At 43.8% G+C, this 16124-nt stretch overlaps 1 long non-coding RNA gene across 1 annotated transcript; it reads left to right on the top strand.

Annotated features, from left to right (window-relative positions):
* Window positions 1-857: 857 nt before the first annotated feature.
* On the top strand, window positions 858-10331 carry LOC121547937. The gene is made up of 9 exons (XR_005996575.2): window positions 858-946; window positions 1027-1238; window positions 3806-3920; window positions 5601-5794; window positions 5955-6084; window positions 6199-6307; window positions 9479-9605; window positions 10016-10081; window positions 10161-10331. It is a non-coding gene; the product is annotated as an uncharacterized LOC121547937 (long non-coding RNA).
* Window positions 10332-16124: the final 5793 nt, after the last annotated feature.

Genomic DNA, 16124 nt, shown 5'->3' with positions numbered 1-16124 from the left:
AGTTTAAAGAGTATATCGAGTAGAACGTCATTAGATATAGCCTTAAATATTTAATATTTTTTAAGAGCAACGGGGCTGGCAGGTAGGATTTAGTTTCTCCCTGTCTCAGGCCCACACTCCAGTACAGTAGGTGGCGGTAATGCACCATAACGTTGGATGCCAACTGCTGATAAACCCCCCCCCCACTGAAGAAGAAGAAGAAGCATGGTGTCATTTCCTGTTTTCGGTGCTAGGCTGCGTCTAACATCTTTGGCTGCGTCTCCTGTCTTAAATCTCCATACTTTTCCCGAAGTGTGCACTAGTACACTTTCTCACATGGATTTAAACTCTAGCCAATGCTTACACCATTCATATAACCAGGAACCAATATCCAAAGAGGGTACTTAGAAAGACTAATTTCTTATGATATGCCTACATTTAAAATGCTTTGGGGGCAGTTTGGGCAGAGCAAGATGTGATTGGGCATACAATGACAAAAAAAGGTTGAGAACCACTGGACTAGGCAAGTATTAGATGGTACATTATAACAATTCCAACAATAATCATCCATTAGCCAAGATGCCCAAAATATTCCTGTCCCATGCTTGTTGAAGCCCAAATATGTCATCACCTGTCTCTGGAGGCATTTCAAACTACTTAATGTCCATGCGAAGCACAACTTCCTACCCATAACTGTCTTTAGATTCCCTATAAGAAAATAATTGAGTGTAAGCAAAGTAACTCCACTAGTCATGCATTATGATACAGTAGATAATTATGTGTCCTATGTATCAGATCATTTAAATGTAATTAATATTATATCTTAATTTAGAATAAATCAAACTTAGTTGTCAGTCTTGTTTTTCTTTATAGATGCCATCTTTTTGAAGAAAAAGAGCCACACTGGTTTACAGAGACCTGACTAGAGGCGTGATAGTGTGTACACCCCTGCCATCAACATGGATCGGTGAGAATATTGCTCTGTTCAGTTCTGTTCAACTGAATTTAACCAGGATAGTCCACTCAGTAAAACTTGTCACTATCTAGGGAGTACTGGGAGAACAGAGCCGGTTCCCTCTGCAGCAGAAGTTGTGCCCAGCTGCAGTGATGCACCTCCTCCACCAGCATAAATAAAAAGGAAGGCAGCGGATGTTGAAGCCTGGAAGGGGTTGAGGGAGCTACTCCACATGCCTGCAGTGGAGCTGGAATGGCTTCCACCCAACACCATATGCAGTGTGTGTAGAGTTTTCGGTCACAAGGTGAAACTTGATATATGAGAAAGGAGTATCCCCCAGCCAGATAGCATTTGCCGTGAAGACTGTTCTTATTGTACAGAAACCAGAGTTTGGCCCCTAAGACAAACTTCCTCTTATCATTATCCATACCCGAGCCATCTCTCCCTGGTACCTCATTATACACAAACACCAACTCATTCTATGGAATGCATGCTGTAGGTTTTATCACCAAAGGCATCGTAAATCTACTGTCAGTGTCAACACAGACACATGAGAGTTCTAAGAACCATATTCTATTGCAGAAAACAACCATTTGATGCAATAACAGTATTATAACATAATCTTGTAATTTTTGCTCTCACACAGGTCTAAAGGAACATGATATGAAGAAAATGTAGTCTATTTCAGAAGAACTCAATAGCATACTCTGAGTTGTCCTTATGTTAGGTCCTGATCTGGCTATGCCAAATGGCTGTGGGCTACAATAGCTCATTTAGCAGACAAGATTAGCTTAGAATTCCGTGGCATTATTTTATAGTATGAAGAATACAATTGAACAAAGCTGAATAAAATAGAAAGGATATTTTCTCCAAACGATTTGAGGGAGTGCGCACATGCAGCTATTCTGTGTTGAGAGGTTATCAAAGAAATAGGTATTCCTGTATGCTTAATTTAGAGTTATTAATGTAAGTAGTTGTTGTACAAACGTTGGGCTATATTTTTTGATTTTTAATACATTGTAAGGCTGCATGGCGCAACTAATGATGTTTTGAAAAAAGTCGCTTGAAAGCATGAACTCTGCTTTGTTTATTGCGCCGGCTGTACACACATCAGTCACTCATTCACAATTTGACAAGCACTTGATAATGCCTAGAATTTCACAGTGGCATCCCCTTTGTGTGGCCGTAATGCACCCCAAAAAAAATCCATGCCTTTTGCGGCCAGTGGCCGTTGTGCCCTTCTCCCTGACCTATCACTTACATGGCTCTCCATCACGTGATCAGGTCTTTCTCACAGGCTACAAGTGAAGACAGACACATCGGGGATGCAACTGCGTGCGATATTGGAAGAACTGTCCACATTTACTTTTCGTCAGCCAACAAGATGAGTAGGCCCAACTAACAGAAAAAGCACCTGCCTATGTCAATCTACTATCCCCCATAGTACAAAAGTCTACCTATTCTGTGCGAGAAATAAATATTCCAAACATAGTCTGGGACAGTTGTGGGATGCGATAGATCCCAAATTAATATAAGCACTAGCATCAAAAAACCTGTTTTATGCAATGTGGCTAACGCAACAGATCAGAACATTTAGCTTAAAATATTGATAAACTATTAGGCTATTTCTTCACTATATAAGCGCAGCAATGCGCACACGACAGTAGGCTATAAGCGCAAATGTTCCATTAGCGGAAAACACCATTATCAAAAGTGACCACAAATGCAATTATGCATGTAATACTTTTATTATGAAGGTGCATTTTTATGGTGAAAATTATCTTCCCCAAACTTAAAACTCACGCGCCGCTTATGTATGCCAGTTAGGCTCTACACCCCTTGCAAAACTGATTAATGTGCCTAATTTTAAGAAGTTATTTGGCCACTTTAGTTGTGATACAAACCTTATCAGAACATATAGGCCTATGGGCTAGGCTACATGAGGTGTGCGACTATGATTCGAAAAAGTCGCAAAAAAAAGGCGTTGTTTCTTATGCTGGGCATCATTCACAAGTGATAATATATCATTCACAAGTGATAGGCTAATATTGTCACCCATCAGACTATTCTTAATTTAATCTTGTCTTTCCATATACTAAATAATAATAATAATTTGTTTTGATTTAGAATGGACCATTATCATGCACCTGTATCGAAACAGGGGCAGCTGGAAAAAATACATGTCACCTATGCACTTAAATAGCGAATGGTAGACGCTTTTCCCGTGGTTCATTTTCATGCCAGCCAGGTAGGCTATACTCCTGTTGTAAATATAAGCACTGTGCTTAATATTAGGAAAGTTGAGAAATAAATAGAGTAGGCCATCACTCTGTTTTCTTGCGCAATTGCATGGCCTATAGAAATGTTGCGCAACATGAGCTCATGGGCTCTCATGAAGAGTTTGATTAGATTTTCGATTACATTTGCACTGATGTCAGTGATTTAGAGGGACAATAGAGTGCTGAGTACCAGGCCGTTAACACGTTTGGTAGGCTACTAATGACCAGCATCAGAGCTTGGAGAAGCCTAATTACCGTGACTAAATGGTCATGTGGAATTTGACTGCCTTCATTTACATTTTACATTTTAGTCATTTTAGCAGATGCTCTTATCCATGACTCGAGACCGCCGGTGTGGCGGTAATACGGTCACCGCAACAGCCCTAATCATGTACATACAGTTCAGTTTCTATAAAAGTTACAGTTCCTTGCAACAGTAAGGTACATGTGACAAAAACTGTGCCAAGCATAGAGTTGATTTGGAGTTCTCTAATAACTTGTGCAATGAAATATCCCACTAATAGTGTAGTTTCAAATCTGCAGCTACTGTAGTCTGTTCTACAACAACTTTGTGTCTGCCTGTCTGTCTTAGTCAGGGCAGTTCATCCCATGTGTTCCGGTGGGCCTACGATGGGAGTGGAGGAGACAAGATGACCATGACTGTCACAGCCAGTACAACAATCTTCTGGCTGTTGTTGACGTTAGAGGTAGGCGTTAGAGGTATAACTGACTCTTTGCTGCTATGGCAACTACTGTCCAGTCGTGGTCAAAAGTTTTGAGAATGACACAAATACTAATTTTCACAAAGTCTGCTGCCTCAGTTTTGATGATGGCAATTTGCATATACTCCAGAATGTCACGAAGAGTGATCAGATGAATTGCAAAGTCCCTCTTTGCCATGAAAATGAAGTTAATCCCAAAATAACATTTCCACTGCATTTCAGCCCTGCCACAAAAGGACCAGCTGCCATCATGTCAGTGATTCTCTCGTTAACACAGGTGAGAGTGTTGACGAGGACAAGGCTGGAGATCACTCTGTCATGCTGATTGAGTTAGAATAACAGACTGGAAGATTTAAAAGGAGGGTGGTGCTTGAAATCATTGTTCTTCCTCTGTTAACCATGGTTACCTGTAAGGAAACACGTGCCGTCATCATTGCTTTGCACAAAAAGGGCTTCACAGGCAAGGATATTGCTGCTAGTAAGATTGCACCTAAATCAACCATTTATCGGATCATCAAGAACTTCAAGGAGAGAGGTTCAATTGTTGTGAAGAAGGCGTCAGGGCGCCCAAGAAAGTCCAGCAAGCGCCAGGACCGTCTCCTAAAGTTGATTCAGCTGCGGGATCAGGGCACCACCAGTGCAGAGCTTACTCAGGAATGGCAGCAGGCAGGTGTGAGTGCATCTGCACGCACAGTGAGGCGAATACTTTTGGAGGATGGCCTGGTGTCAAGAATGGCAGCAAAGAAGCCACTTCTCTCCAGGAAAAACATCATGGACAGACTGATATTCTGCAAAAGGTACAGGGATTGGACTGCTGAGGACTGGGGTAAAGTCATTTTCTCTGCCAAGGGAGTGGGCTCACTCAAAATGTTGCCTAAGAACACAGCCATGAATAAAGAATGGTACCAACACATCCTCCGAGAGCAACTTCTCCCAACCATCCAAGGACAGTTTGGTGACGACCAATGCCTTTTCCAGCATGATGGAGCACCTTGCCGTAAGGCAAAAGTGATAACTAAGTGGCTCAGGGAACAAAACATCGACATTTTGGGTCCGTGGCCAGGAATCTCCCCAGACCTTAATCCCATTGAGAATTTGTGGTTGATCCTCAAGAGGCGGGTGGACAAACAAAAACCCACAAATTCTGACAAACTCCAAGCATTGATTATGCAAGAATGGGCTGCCATCAGTGGCCCAGAAGTTAATTGACAGCATGCCAGGGCGGATTGCAGAGGTCTTGAAAAAGAAGGGTCAACACTGCAAATATTGACTCTTTGCATAAACTTTATGTAATTGTCAATAAAAGCCTTTGATACTTATGGAATGCTTGTAATTATACTTCAGTATACCATAGTAACATCTGACAAAAATATCTCATAACACTGAAGCAGCAAACTTTGTGAAGACCAATACTTGTCATTCTCAAAACTTTTCACCAAGACTGTACTGTAGTTATCTACTTATTTCATTGTATTGTGCACACTAGGCTGTATTCCTGCACAAATGACAACTTTGATTTTGATTTCAATTTATCTAGTTTACCATAACCCTGTTCACTCTTGTTATGATGAAAATATGAAGTCATTTCGAAAGTTCTTAAGAAACATGCATCTCACCAACATTGGATGTAATGTTTATCAATGCAACGAAACGTCCTCATTTCAGGAAGAGCTCATGACGTCTGGCTGCAGTTTTGCAGCTGTGAGCTGGAACCTGTCACCCTGATCCGCCACAGACTCTGGCCTGCCACCATCTGCCGCTGTATCTCATAATCAGTTAGATTCACTAGCCCTCGTCTGTGTGACGTGTGATTGTGTGTGTATAACCAACAACTGGGCTAATGTTGGAGAAGTTAAAAGGTTTGATTGAAATCAGGAGAAGCCATTTCTCTTTTGTGATGTGACTAGCATTGGACTATTCTGTCCATAAAAATGTTTTAAATTGAACAGATTAGATGAAACATGAACTGCTCAGTGAATGTGACTTTTTTCACTCATACTTATTCACTTCATTTTACAGGGGTACCCGGGATGTGAAGCCGGGGATGCGCTGCGATCCAAACCCAGAAACTGGACATAACTGGTGTGTTTGGGATGACGTGCAGGCACGAGCATCCGCTGAAGTTCCTGAACCTGAAGAGAGGAGCAAAGTATGTGGATGTATGCATGTTGATGGATGCATGTGGATGGATGGATGTTTCAGATGTATAGCTGATGTATTTTAATTATATATAACATTGACTGATGTTGAACTGTCATTTCAGGCTTGCAAATGCTGTGTTCCTGCTGGGGTACCTGAAAGCAATACAGGGACCAAACATCACAACGTTTCTTCGCTATGACATTGCATGCCAGCTGAAGCCTCATTTACAGGTAAAGTTGATAGATCAATCTATTGTGGCGGTTTCCGCACCAAGATCTTTGTAAGGCAGGGTTTACACATACAAACACACACCACCAGTCCAAGTGAAGGGTTCAACCGGTTTATTACTATCAGGTTTCGGCAGCGTTCCTGATATACCAAACTCAGAACAGACAGACTAAACACTTCGTCACCAGAGGACGGTCCTCCAATCTTGGTCTTTGGGGGTTCAATCTGTGTTGAAATCATAAGTTCCTTTCTTCCGTTAATCTTCCTTCTCCACCGTACGTTCTGTCTCCCCAATAACCTCCTACTCCTTCACCTGCCGGGGTCAAAGAAAAGACAAAAAAAGAAAACCCAGGGCGCGGTTAAGTAGAGGCCCTGATTGGTTTCACCTGTCTGTAGTTTGCCTCTGATTACAACTGGAGACAGGTGTGGCTGTTCTGCTGCAGTCTAGAAGTTTTCCCCTGAGCTGTCCATGGTCCTGCCTCTGGGGAATACTTCACATTGCTGTCCGTGCCAGAAAACAAAGAAACGTCACAGGCACATACCGTCCCTTCACCACACAACCCCTGAAACCGCTACATACCTTCCCCCTCAGTGTTGACCCTGTGGTCAGAGCGGTCGACGAAAACATGGCATGCATACGGGACATGGAATCAGCATTACCATGTTTAGAACCCAAATGGTGGACGATCCGATAGTGGAAAGGCTGGAGGCTGAGGAACCACCGGGTGATCCGGGCATTAGTATCCTTATTCTGCTTCATCCAGGTAATGGGCGCGTGATCTGTCATCAACACAAACTTTCGGCCCAGAACATAATATTTCAAGGACTCCAGAGCCCATTTGATTGCCAAACACACATTTTCCACTGTTGCATATTTGGTTTCACAGGGAATCAACTTACGGCTAATGTACAGCACAGGATGTTCCTTTCCATCAACTTCCTACGAGAGTACAGCTCCAATTCCAGTGTCCGATGCATCTGTCTACAATCAGAGGTTTCGAGAAATCCGGCCAATACAACACAGGGGCATTGCATAAGGCCGTTTTCAGTTTCTGAAATGCCTCTTTGGCCGCAGGGGACAACTGTACCATGGCAGGTTTGGCCTTCCGGGTCAGGTCACACAGGGGTCCTGAAATGATTGCATAATCCTGGATGAAACATCTGCAATAACCGGTTATTCCCAGGAAAGCCCGTATCTGTTTCTTATTCACTGGTCGAGGCCAATCCTGGATTGCAGTGACCTTATTCTCTTGTGGTTTGATCAACCCTCGACCTATGGAATAGCCCAGATACTTTGCTTCACATATCCCCAGCGTGCATTTCTTTGGGTTGGCCGTGAGTCCTGCTTGCCGAAGGGCGTCGAGGACCGCTGTTAATCGGATTAGGTGCTCCTCCCACGTGTGGCTGTGGATTATCACATCGTCCAGGTAGGCTGCAGCATAGGATTGATGTGGGCGCAGAATGTGGTCCATCAGCCTTTGAAATGTGGCGGGGGCGCCATGAAGTCCAAAGGGCAGTCACACATATTGGAACAGACCGTCTGGAGTGGAGAATGCCCTCTTCTCACAAGCTGCAGGGGTCAGAGGAACCTGCCAATACCCCTTGGTTAGGTCATGTGTACTGATGAACCGGGCATTTCCCAGTCTTTCCCATAAATGTATGCACACATGACTGTAAGTCGCTTTGGATAAAAGCGTCTGCTAAATGGCATATTATTATTAATATTATTTCAATCATCTCATCTATTCTCGGCATGGGATAAGCATCAAATTCTGAAAAGGCATTCAATTTACGGAAGTCATTACAGAATCGTACTGTACCATCTGGTTTCAACACCAGGACTATCGGGCTGGACCACGCACTGTGTGACTCTTCAATGACATCCAGCTCCAACATCTTCCCCACTTCTTGTTTTATTGCCGCTCTCTTTGCCTCTGGCACCCGGTAAGGTTTTTGATGGACCCTTATCCCCGGAGGCGTCTGGGACAGCGATACATCTCCATGGGTAATCTCTTCCAGCAGGTTCTCTGAAAAAGAGGAAGTGGCCGAAAGTACTGAAGTCTGTATCTTTGTCCCCCCCGTCCCCCCCAGTGCTTCTTGACTTACCCACTTTTTTAACAGGTTAATATGATACACCTGTTATGGCTTCCTTCTCCCTGGCTGACAAATGAGGTAGTTCACAGGCCCCCATTTTCTGCAGCACCTCGTAGGGACACCGCCATGTGGCCAGGAATTTACATTCCGTCATGGGTACTAACATCATAACCAAATCCCCTGGGCCGAACTCTCGGGGTTGAGCGGGACAGTTGTACACTCGACTCTGGGCTTCTTGGGAATGTTGTAAATGTTCCTTCACAATTGGCATTACACTGTTTATGCGTTCTCTCATTTCTCAAATGTGTTCTATGACAGTGTTGTGGGGGCTGGGCTGTTGTTCCCAGTTCTCCTTTGTCTTTACCTGACCCTGCAGGGCTTCAGTAGCTGGAGGCAAGGCTTTCTCCTACAGAGCTCCTCTTTATGGAATGGTTTGCCGATGTGAGAGAATCAGACTCGGTCTCAACCTTCAAGTCTAGACTGAAGACTTCTCTCTTCTGTCAGTCCTATGATTGAGTGTAGTCTGGCCCATAGGTGGGAAGGTTGAACAGAAAGGTACTAGCCCCCACACACAACACACCCCACCCATAAACCTTGACTTCCTTAAACCTGAAAGCCATCTGAGCCTAGAGTCTTGAAATGTGTTGCACCCTCTATAGCCATTATGGTCTTTACCTGACCCTGCTGGTCATCTATGAACATTTGAAATTGTTTTTGTGTGCTCTATCCTGTTCTGATTATCCATCAGTCTGACAAGCATGCACACCGTGAACCACTTGTATTGTGCTTCTGCCTTTGCATTGCTTTCTCTTTGGGGTTTTAGGTAGGGTATCTGTAAAGCACTTTGTGATGCTGTTTTACAACTGCTGATGTAAAAAGGGCTTTATAAAATACATTTGATGATGAAATCCTTGCTGTGGTTTCAATGACAATTTGATATTTTAGTAAAATTCCTAATATTGTCCATAAGATATTTTTCTCTAACTTGTGAGCATTGCACATGTAGAACTCAGCATAACTGCCTGTGTAGTTTATTTTGTTCTGATATAGATTTAATTAGGCCCTTGATTATGTCATAGGCAGCACACAGTCGGACGTGGACGTTTGAACCCGTCAGATAAAGCAGACCCTCACAGACAAGAGGACGTTGTTCCTTACCTGGCAGGAGAGATACATGGAAATTCTCGCAGAGCAACAGCAAGTCGCGTAAGTAGTTGCTATATATCTGACCTAAGGTTTTATCCCATCACTAAACACCCCTTTCTGTCTGGCTTAGCCCTACAAGTCATGACTGCCACATTCCTATACCCTACTGTGTGCTGTGTCCTGGACCCACCATCTCTTGGATCTGCATAGCTACTCCCTGTTACTTTATACTCTTATCACCACCTCCTGCTGTCACCTGACCCTTTCCACTACATATCCCAGAAACACGAGTTCCCCCCTCCCCTGCTTAATCTATTCTACATTAAGTCTTCTGACCTGTGTGCCAACACTTCACGCTGCATAATCCACTCTACACTCAAATGGATTTTGCCTTCCTAACTGGTTAGTTTTATGTTGAGATGCTTTCATACTGTTATATTTTCGCTATATATTTGTATAATATTTTCTAGGTCTGACATGATGTCCTCGTCAATCACCGATGATAGGAACGCTCAGTTGACTACTCAGCTTGAAAGGTAAATTGCTTTTTTAGGATGTTGCCTCCATCATATTTGTCCCACTGGAAACCTTTTAACATAAATGTTCACTTTTCAGCCTGGAGAAAAGGTTGATGACCATGGAGAAGAGAAACCAGATTGTACTGCAGACTAAGAAGACTCGCTGTCTGCTGGCCACAATCCATAGGCTGGTCCTGGAGCGTTCGCCGTCCCCGGAGTACTAGCTGCCACCGTTGAATGTTTCTATGTGTGATTGCTTTTGTCTGTCGGTCTGTCACACCTGTGTCTGTTTGTGTCTGATTACGTGTCCTATAAGTTCCCTGTTTTGTATTGGTTAGATTGTGTGTTGTTGTTCGCCTGTCCATAGTGCTGCGTGTTTGTTCTCTGTTTTTATTATTACGCTTGTTGCGTAATTGCTCGCCTCTGTTTGTCGTTGAGGCCGTGTATTTTGTATCGTTGCCTTTTGGGATTATTAGTAAACTCTGTTGGACTGAGCCTCGGTGTCCTGCGCCTGACTTCCACACCACATACACCTCACCATTTGACACCGTTCAAAGGCACTTAAATAATTTGTCTTGCCCATTCACCCTCTGAATGGCACACATACACAATCCATGTCTCAATTGTCTCAAGGCTTAGAAATCCTTCTTTAACTGGTCTCCCCTTCATCTACACTGATTTTAAGTGGATTTAACAAGTGACATCAATAAGGGATCATAGCTTTCACCTGGATTCACCTGGTCAGTCTACAGTATGTCATGGAAAGAGCAGGGCCGAGATTCACAAAACCTTAAGAAGAAATGTCTTCTTAACTGCCATTTTTTCCTTAACTATAGACTTGTGAAGACAGTTAAGCTAAATTGCTATTCCTCATCAAGGTTATTGGAAATGTTCTTGCACAATTTCTTATGTTTCTCCTTAAGCAGAAAGTTAAGAAAAAATTTGATTCTTGAAAATAAAGTTATTGGATTTGTTCTTAATTCCAAGATAGCTAAACCCTTGTCTTAAACTCTGGGCAGTGAGAGAATAAGCTCATGAAAGCAATTGAACATGTTTAATTCACTCACAAACTTCATCTGAAAATGTCAGTATTGATTATTTTAAACCCAAGAACATGTTTTAGAACAGTAATCTCAGTACGAAATATGCTAACATGATTGGCATTGCTAACTACATAGCTAGCTAAATCAGTTGCTTAGCAACAAACATCTTAAGAAGATTCGTAAAGAAGATATTTGAGAAGTTCGTAAGAAAATCATTACATCTTAAGATATTGTTGAGGAATTGCACTTACGAACTATCTTATTATTATTATTTTTTTATTTCTTAAGAAGCTTAAGTTTTTGCGTAAGAAGTGTTTTGTGAATCTGGGCCCAGGTGTTCATAATGTTTTGTACACTGTGTGTGTAAACTATACACTATACAATTTGTTTTACTAGTTATCAGATTTGCGCTAATTGATTATTAAATCATATTTAGAATGTATTTTTAAAAAATACAAGAAAATCATATCAAAAGTTATGTGAATAATGCATTGTGAAAAGCAGATACTTGGATGTAATATGTATGCCAATTGTAGGATTGATTTGGTGCAGTGAACAAGTGACTTTGTGAATTTCTTTGTTGTACTCAGTCAATTGAAAATGTACTTGTTTTGAAACGTCCCATTTTGATGATCTGTTGATTTATGTGCTAATAGTTGTGAAAATGTACCACATACTGAAAAAACTGTAATAAAACACCCCGGAGCGACCAGGAGCATGCTTTTGTATGTTACTCTATCCCATTGACATCCTACTACAGTATCACTTGTCTCTCTGTTTGCCTAAATGAATCAGTTTACAGTGTATGGTAACACTTTATTTTGATAGTCTGTAGAGCATTTACAGATGGACTATCAGGAATATTTTAAGTAATTATCTACATTTACATCATTTAGCAGACGCTCTTATCCAGAGTGACTTACAAATTGGTGCATTCAACTTATGATAGCCAGTGGGACAACCACTTTTTTTTTTTTTTTTATGGGAGGGGGTGGGGTGGTGGGGTAGAAGGATTACTTTATACTATTCCAGGTATTCCTTAAAGAGGTAGGGTTTCAAGTGTCTCCGGAAGGTGGTCAGTGACTCCGCTGTCCTGGCGTCGTGGGGGAGCTTGTTCCACCATTGGGGTGCCAGAGCAGCAAATAGCTTTGACTGGGCTGAGTGGGAACTGTGCTTCCGTAGAGGTAGGGGAGCTAGCAGGCCAGAGGTGGATGAACGTAGTGCCCTCGTTTGGGTGTAGGGTCTAATCAGAGCCTGAAGGTAAGGAGGTGCAGTTCCCCTCACAGCTCCGTAGGCAAGCACCATGGTCTTGTAGTAGATGCGAGCGTCAACTGGAAGCCAGTGGAGTGTGCGGAGGAGCGGGGTGACATGAGAGAACTTTGGAAGATCGAACACCAGACGGGCTGCAGCGTTCTGGATAAATTGTAGGGGTTTAATGGCACAGGCAGGGAGTCCAGCCAACAGCAAGTTGCAGTAATCCAGACGGGAGATGACAAGTGCCTGGATTAGGACCTGTGCCACTTTCTGTGTAAGGTAGGGTTGTACTCTGCGAATGTTGTAGAGCATGAACCTGCAGGATCGGGTCAACACTTTGATGTTAGTGGAGAACGACAGGGTGTTGTCCAGGGTCACGCCAAGGTTCTTTGCACTCTGGGAGGAGGACATAATGGAGTTGTCAACCGTGATGGCGAGATCATGGAGCGGGCAGTCCTTCCCCGGGAGGAAGAGCAGCTCTGTCTTGCCGAGGTTCAGCTTGAGGTGGTGATCCGTCATCCACACTGATATGTCTGCCAGACATGCAGAGATGCGATTCGCCACCTGGTTATCAGAAGGGGGAAAGGAGAAAATTCATTGTGTGTCGTCTGCGTAGCAATGATAGGAGAGACCATGTGAGGATATGACAGAGCCGAGTGACTTGGTGTATAGAGAGAATAGGAGAGGGCCTAGAACTGAGCCCTGGGGGACACCAGTGGTGAGAGCACGTGGTGCGGAGACAGATTCTCGCCACGCCACCTGGTAGGAGCGACCTGTCAGGTAGGACGCAATCCAAGAGTGAGCAGCGCCGGAGATGCCAAACTCGGAGAGTGTGGAGAGGAGGATCTGATGGTTCACAGTATCAAAGGTATGTCTAGAAGTATAAGAGCAGAGGAGAGAGAGTTCGCTTTAGCAGTGCGGAGAGCCTCCGTGACACAGAGAAGAGCAGTCTCAGTTGAATGACCAGTCTTGAAACCTGACTGGTTAGGATCAAGAAGGTCATTCTGAGCGAGATAGCAGGAGAGTTGGCTAGAGACGGCACGCTCAAGAGTTTTGGAGAGAAAAGAAAGAAGGAATACTGGTCTGTATCGGAGGGATCAAGTGTAGGTTTTTTGAGGAGGGGTGCAACTCTCGCTCTCTTGAAGACGGAAGGGACATGGCCAGCGGTCAAGGATGAGTTGATGAGCAAGGTGAGGTAAGGGAGAAGGTCTCCGGAAATGGTCTGGAGAAGAGAGGAGGGGATAGGTTCAAGCGGGCAGGTTGTTGGGCGGCCGGCCATCACAAGTCGCAAGATTTCATCTGGAGAGAGAGGGGAGAAAGAAGTCAAAGCATAGGGTAGGGCAGTGTGAGCAGGACCAGCGGTGTCATTTGACATAATAAATGAGGATCGGATGTCGTCAACATTCTTTTCAAAATGGTTGACGAAGTCATCCACAGAGAGGGAGGAGGGAGGGGGAGGAGGAGGAGGATTCAGCAGGGAGGAGAAGGTGGCAAAGAGCTTTCTAGGGTTAGAGGCAGAGGCTTGAAATTTAGAGTGGTAGAAAGTGGCTTTAGCAGCGGAAACAGAGGAAGAGAATGTAGAGAGGAGGGAGTGAAAAGATGACAGGTCCGCAGGGAGTCTAGTTTTCCTCCATTTCCGCTCGGCTGCCCGGAGCCCTCTTCTGTGAGCTCGCAATGAGTCGTCAAGCCACGGAGCAGGAGGGGAGGACATAGAGACTCAAAAGATGCAGAAAGGGAGGAGAGGAGGGTTGAGGAGGCAGAATCAGGAGATCGGAGGGAGAAGGATTTAGCAGAGGGAAGAGATGATAGGATGGAAGAGGAGAGGGTAGCGGGAGAGTGAGAGCGAAGGTTGCGACGGCACATTACCATCTGAGTAGGGGCAGAGTGAGTAGTGTTGGAGGAGAGCGAGAGAGAAAAGGATACAAAGTAGTGGTCGGAGACTTGGAGGGGAGTTGCAGTGAGATTAGTAGAAAAACAGTATCTAGTAAAGTTGAGGTCAAGTGTATTGCCTGCCTTGTGAGTGGGCGGGGACGGTGAGAGGGTGAGGTCAAAAGAGGAAAGGAGTGGAAAGGAGGAGGCAGAGAGAAATTAGTCAAAGGCAGACGTAGGGAGGTTAAAGTCACCCAGAACTTTGAGGGGTGAGCCATCCTCAGGAAAGGAACTTATCAAGGCGTCAAGCTCATTGATGAACTCTCCAAGGGAACCTGGAGGGCGATAAATGACAAGGATGTTAAGCTTGAATGGGCTAGTGACTGTGACAGCATGGAATTCAAATGAGGAGATAGACAGATGGGTCAGGGGAAAAAGAGAGACTGTCCACTTGAGAGAGATGAGGATTCCTGTGCCACCGCCGCGCTGACCAGATGCTCTCGGGGTATGCGAGAACACATGGTCAGACGAGGAAAGAGCAGTAGGAGTAGCAGTGTTTTCTGTGGTAATCCATGTTTCCGTCAGCGCCAAGAAGTCGAGGGACTGGAGGGTAACATAGGCTGAGATGAACTCTGCCTTGTTGGCAGCAGAACGGCAGTTCCAGAGGCTGCCAGAGACCTGGAACTCCACGTGGGTCATGCACGCAGGGACCACCAGATTAGAGTGGCAACAGCCACGTGGTGCAGAGAGGAGAGAACAAGGATAGACAGACACATAGTTGACAGGCTACAGAAAAAGGCTACAATAATGCATAGGAGATCGGAATGAAATGAACTAAACATCTGGGAAAGCGAGAGAGCGGGGCCTCCCTTACTTACGTTTCACTGAAACACTCAAATATAACTCTCCCAACTTCCACTTTAGAAATTATAATTGTTGTAAACTACAGCGGTTCAATGTAAAAACAAAACAAAAATAAATGTAGGTTATAACTTACCCTTAGTAGCTACTGTTAGCCAGTTAAGTGCAAAGCTAGCCACTGAATCGATTCAGTCAGTTCGCGTCTGTCCCAACGGAGAGAAAGCGTCTCCAAATATTAAAGCTAGGTCGTTCCAGCTATTGTTTAGTTAGCTATCCAGGTAGCAACAAGCTAGCTACATTTTAAGTACAGTAGCTACTAACTACCTAACGTTAACGCTTCAGATAATGAGGTTAGAAAAACAGCTGAATGGTAGGTAGCTAGCTGGCATAATTACAGGTACTCTTAAGCATGAAATAACATTGGAAACAACTATCCACAGTTGCTAATAGTTACCAGTAGCTACCCGCTAGCTAGCTAGCTTTATTGGTCCAGGTTGTGAGTTAGCTAGCCTCGTGCTTCACCGGGCTCAGTCGAATACAATACTTACCTACAATAATTACCTACAATAACCTACAAAACTACCTAGATACACTACCTACAATACCTAACTACAATACCTACCTACCTACAATCTAAATACATGGTTTAAGCTTTACTCGACACCATATAAGCCAAGCTTACTAACCTTAACCTTAACCCTAAAACTTATTCTAAACCTAACTCTAACCATAGCAATAGTATGACCATCTGTAGAGCATCTACAGATAGAAAATCCAGACTATCCAAATAAATGTGACCCAGTGTATCAATGAAAATCATTTAATGAATCGACTATACACTTAACCCATTCCAGCAGTGCATTGTAGACTACACCATAACTTATATAGCCAAATGGCTTGCTCCGTTTCAAGCATGGTTTCAAGCCATTCGGCTAATAGCTTTTAGTACCCTATCATAATAAAACAAGTCATACCAACCTTTAAAGGTTTTATTTACAACCTCTGGGGTATAACATGTTGGGCAAAGTGGTATA

Source organism: Coregonus clupeaformis, chromosome 31 (assembly GCF_020615455.1).
Source record: "Coregonus clupeaformis isolate EN_2021a chromosome 31, ASM2061545v1, whole genome shotgun sequence".
Lineage (NCBI taxonomy): Eukaryota > Metazoa > Chordata > Actinopteri > Salmoniformes > Salmonidae > Coregonus > Coregonus clupeaformis.
Note: the sequence above shows the minus strand (reverse complement) of the source record. Positions and strands in the feature narration are given on the sequence as shown.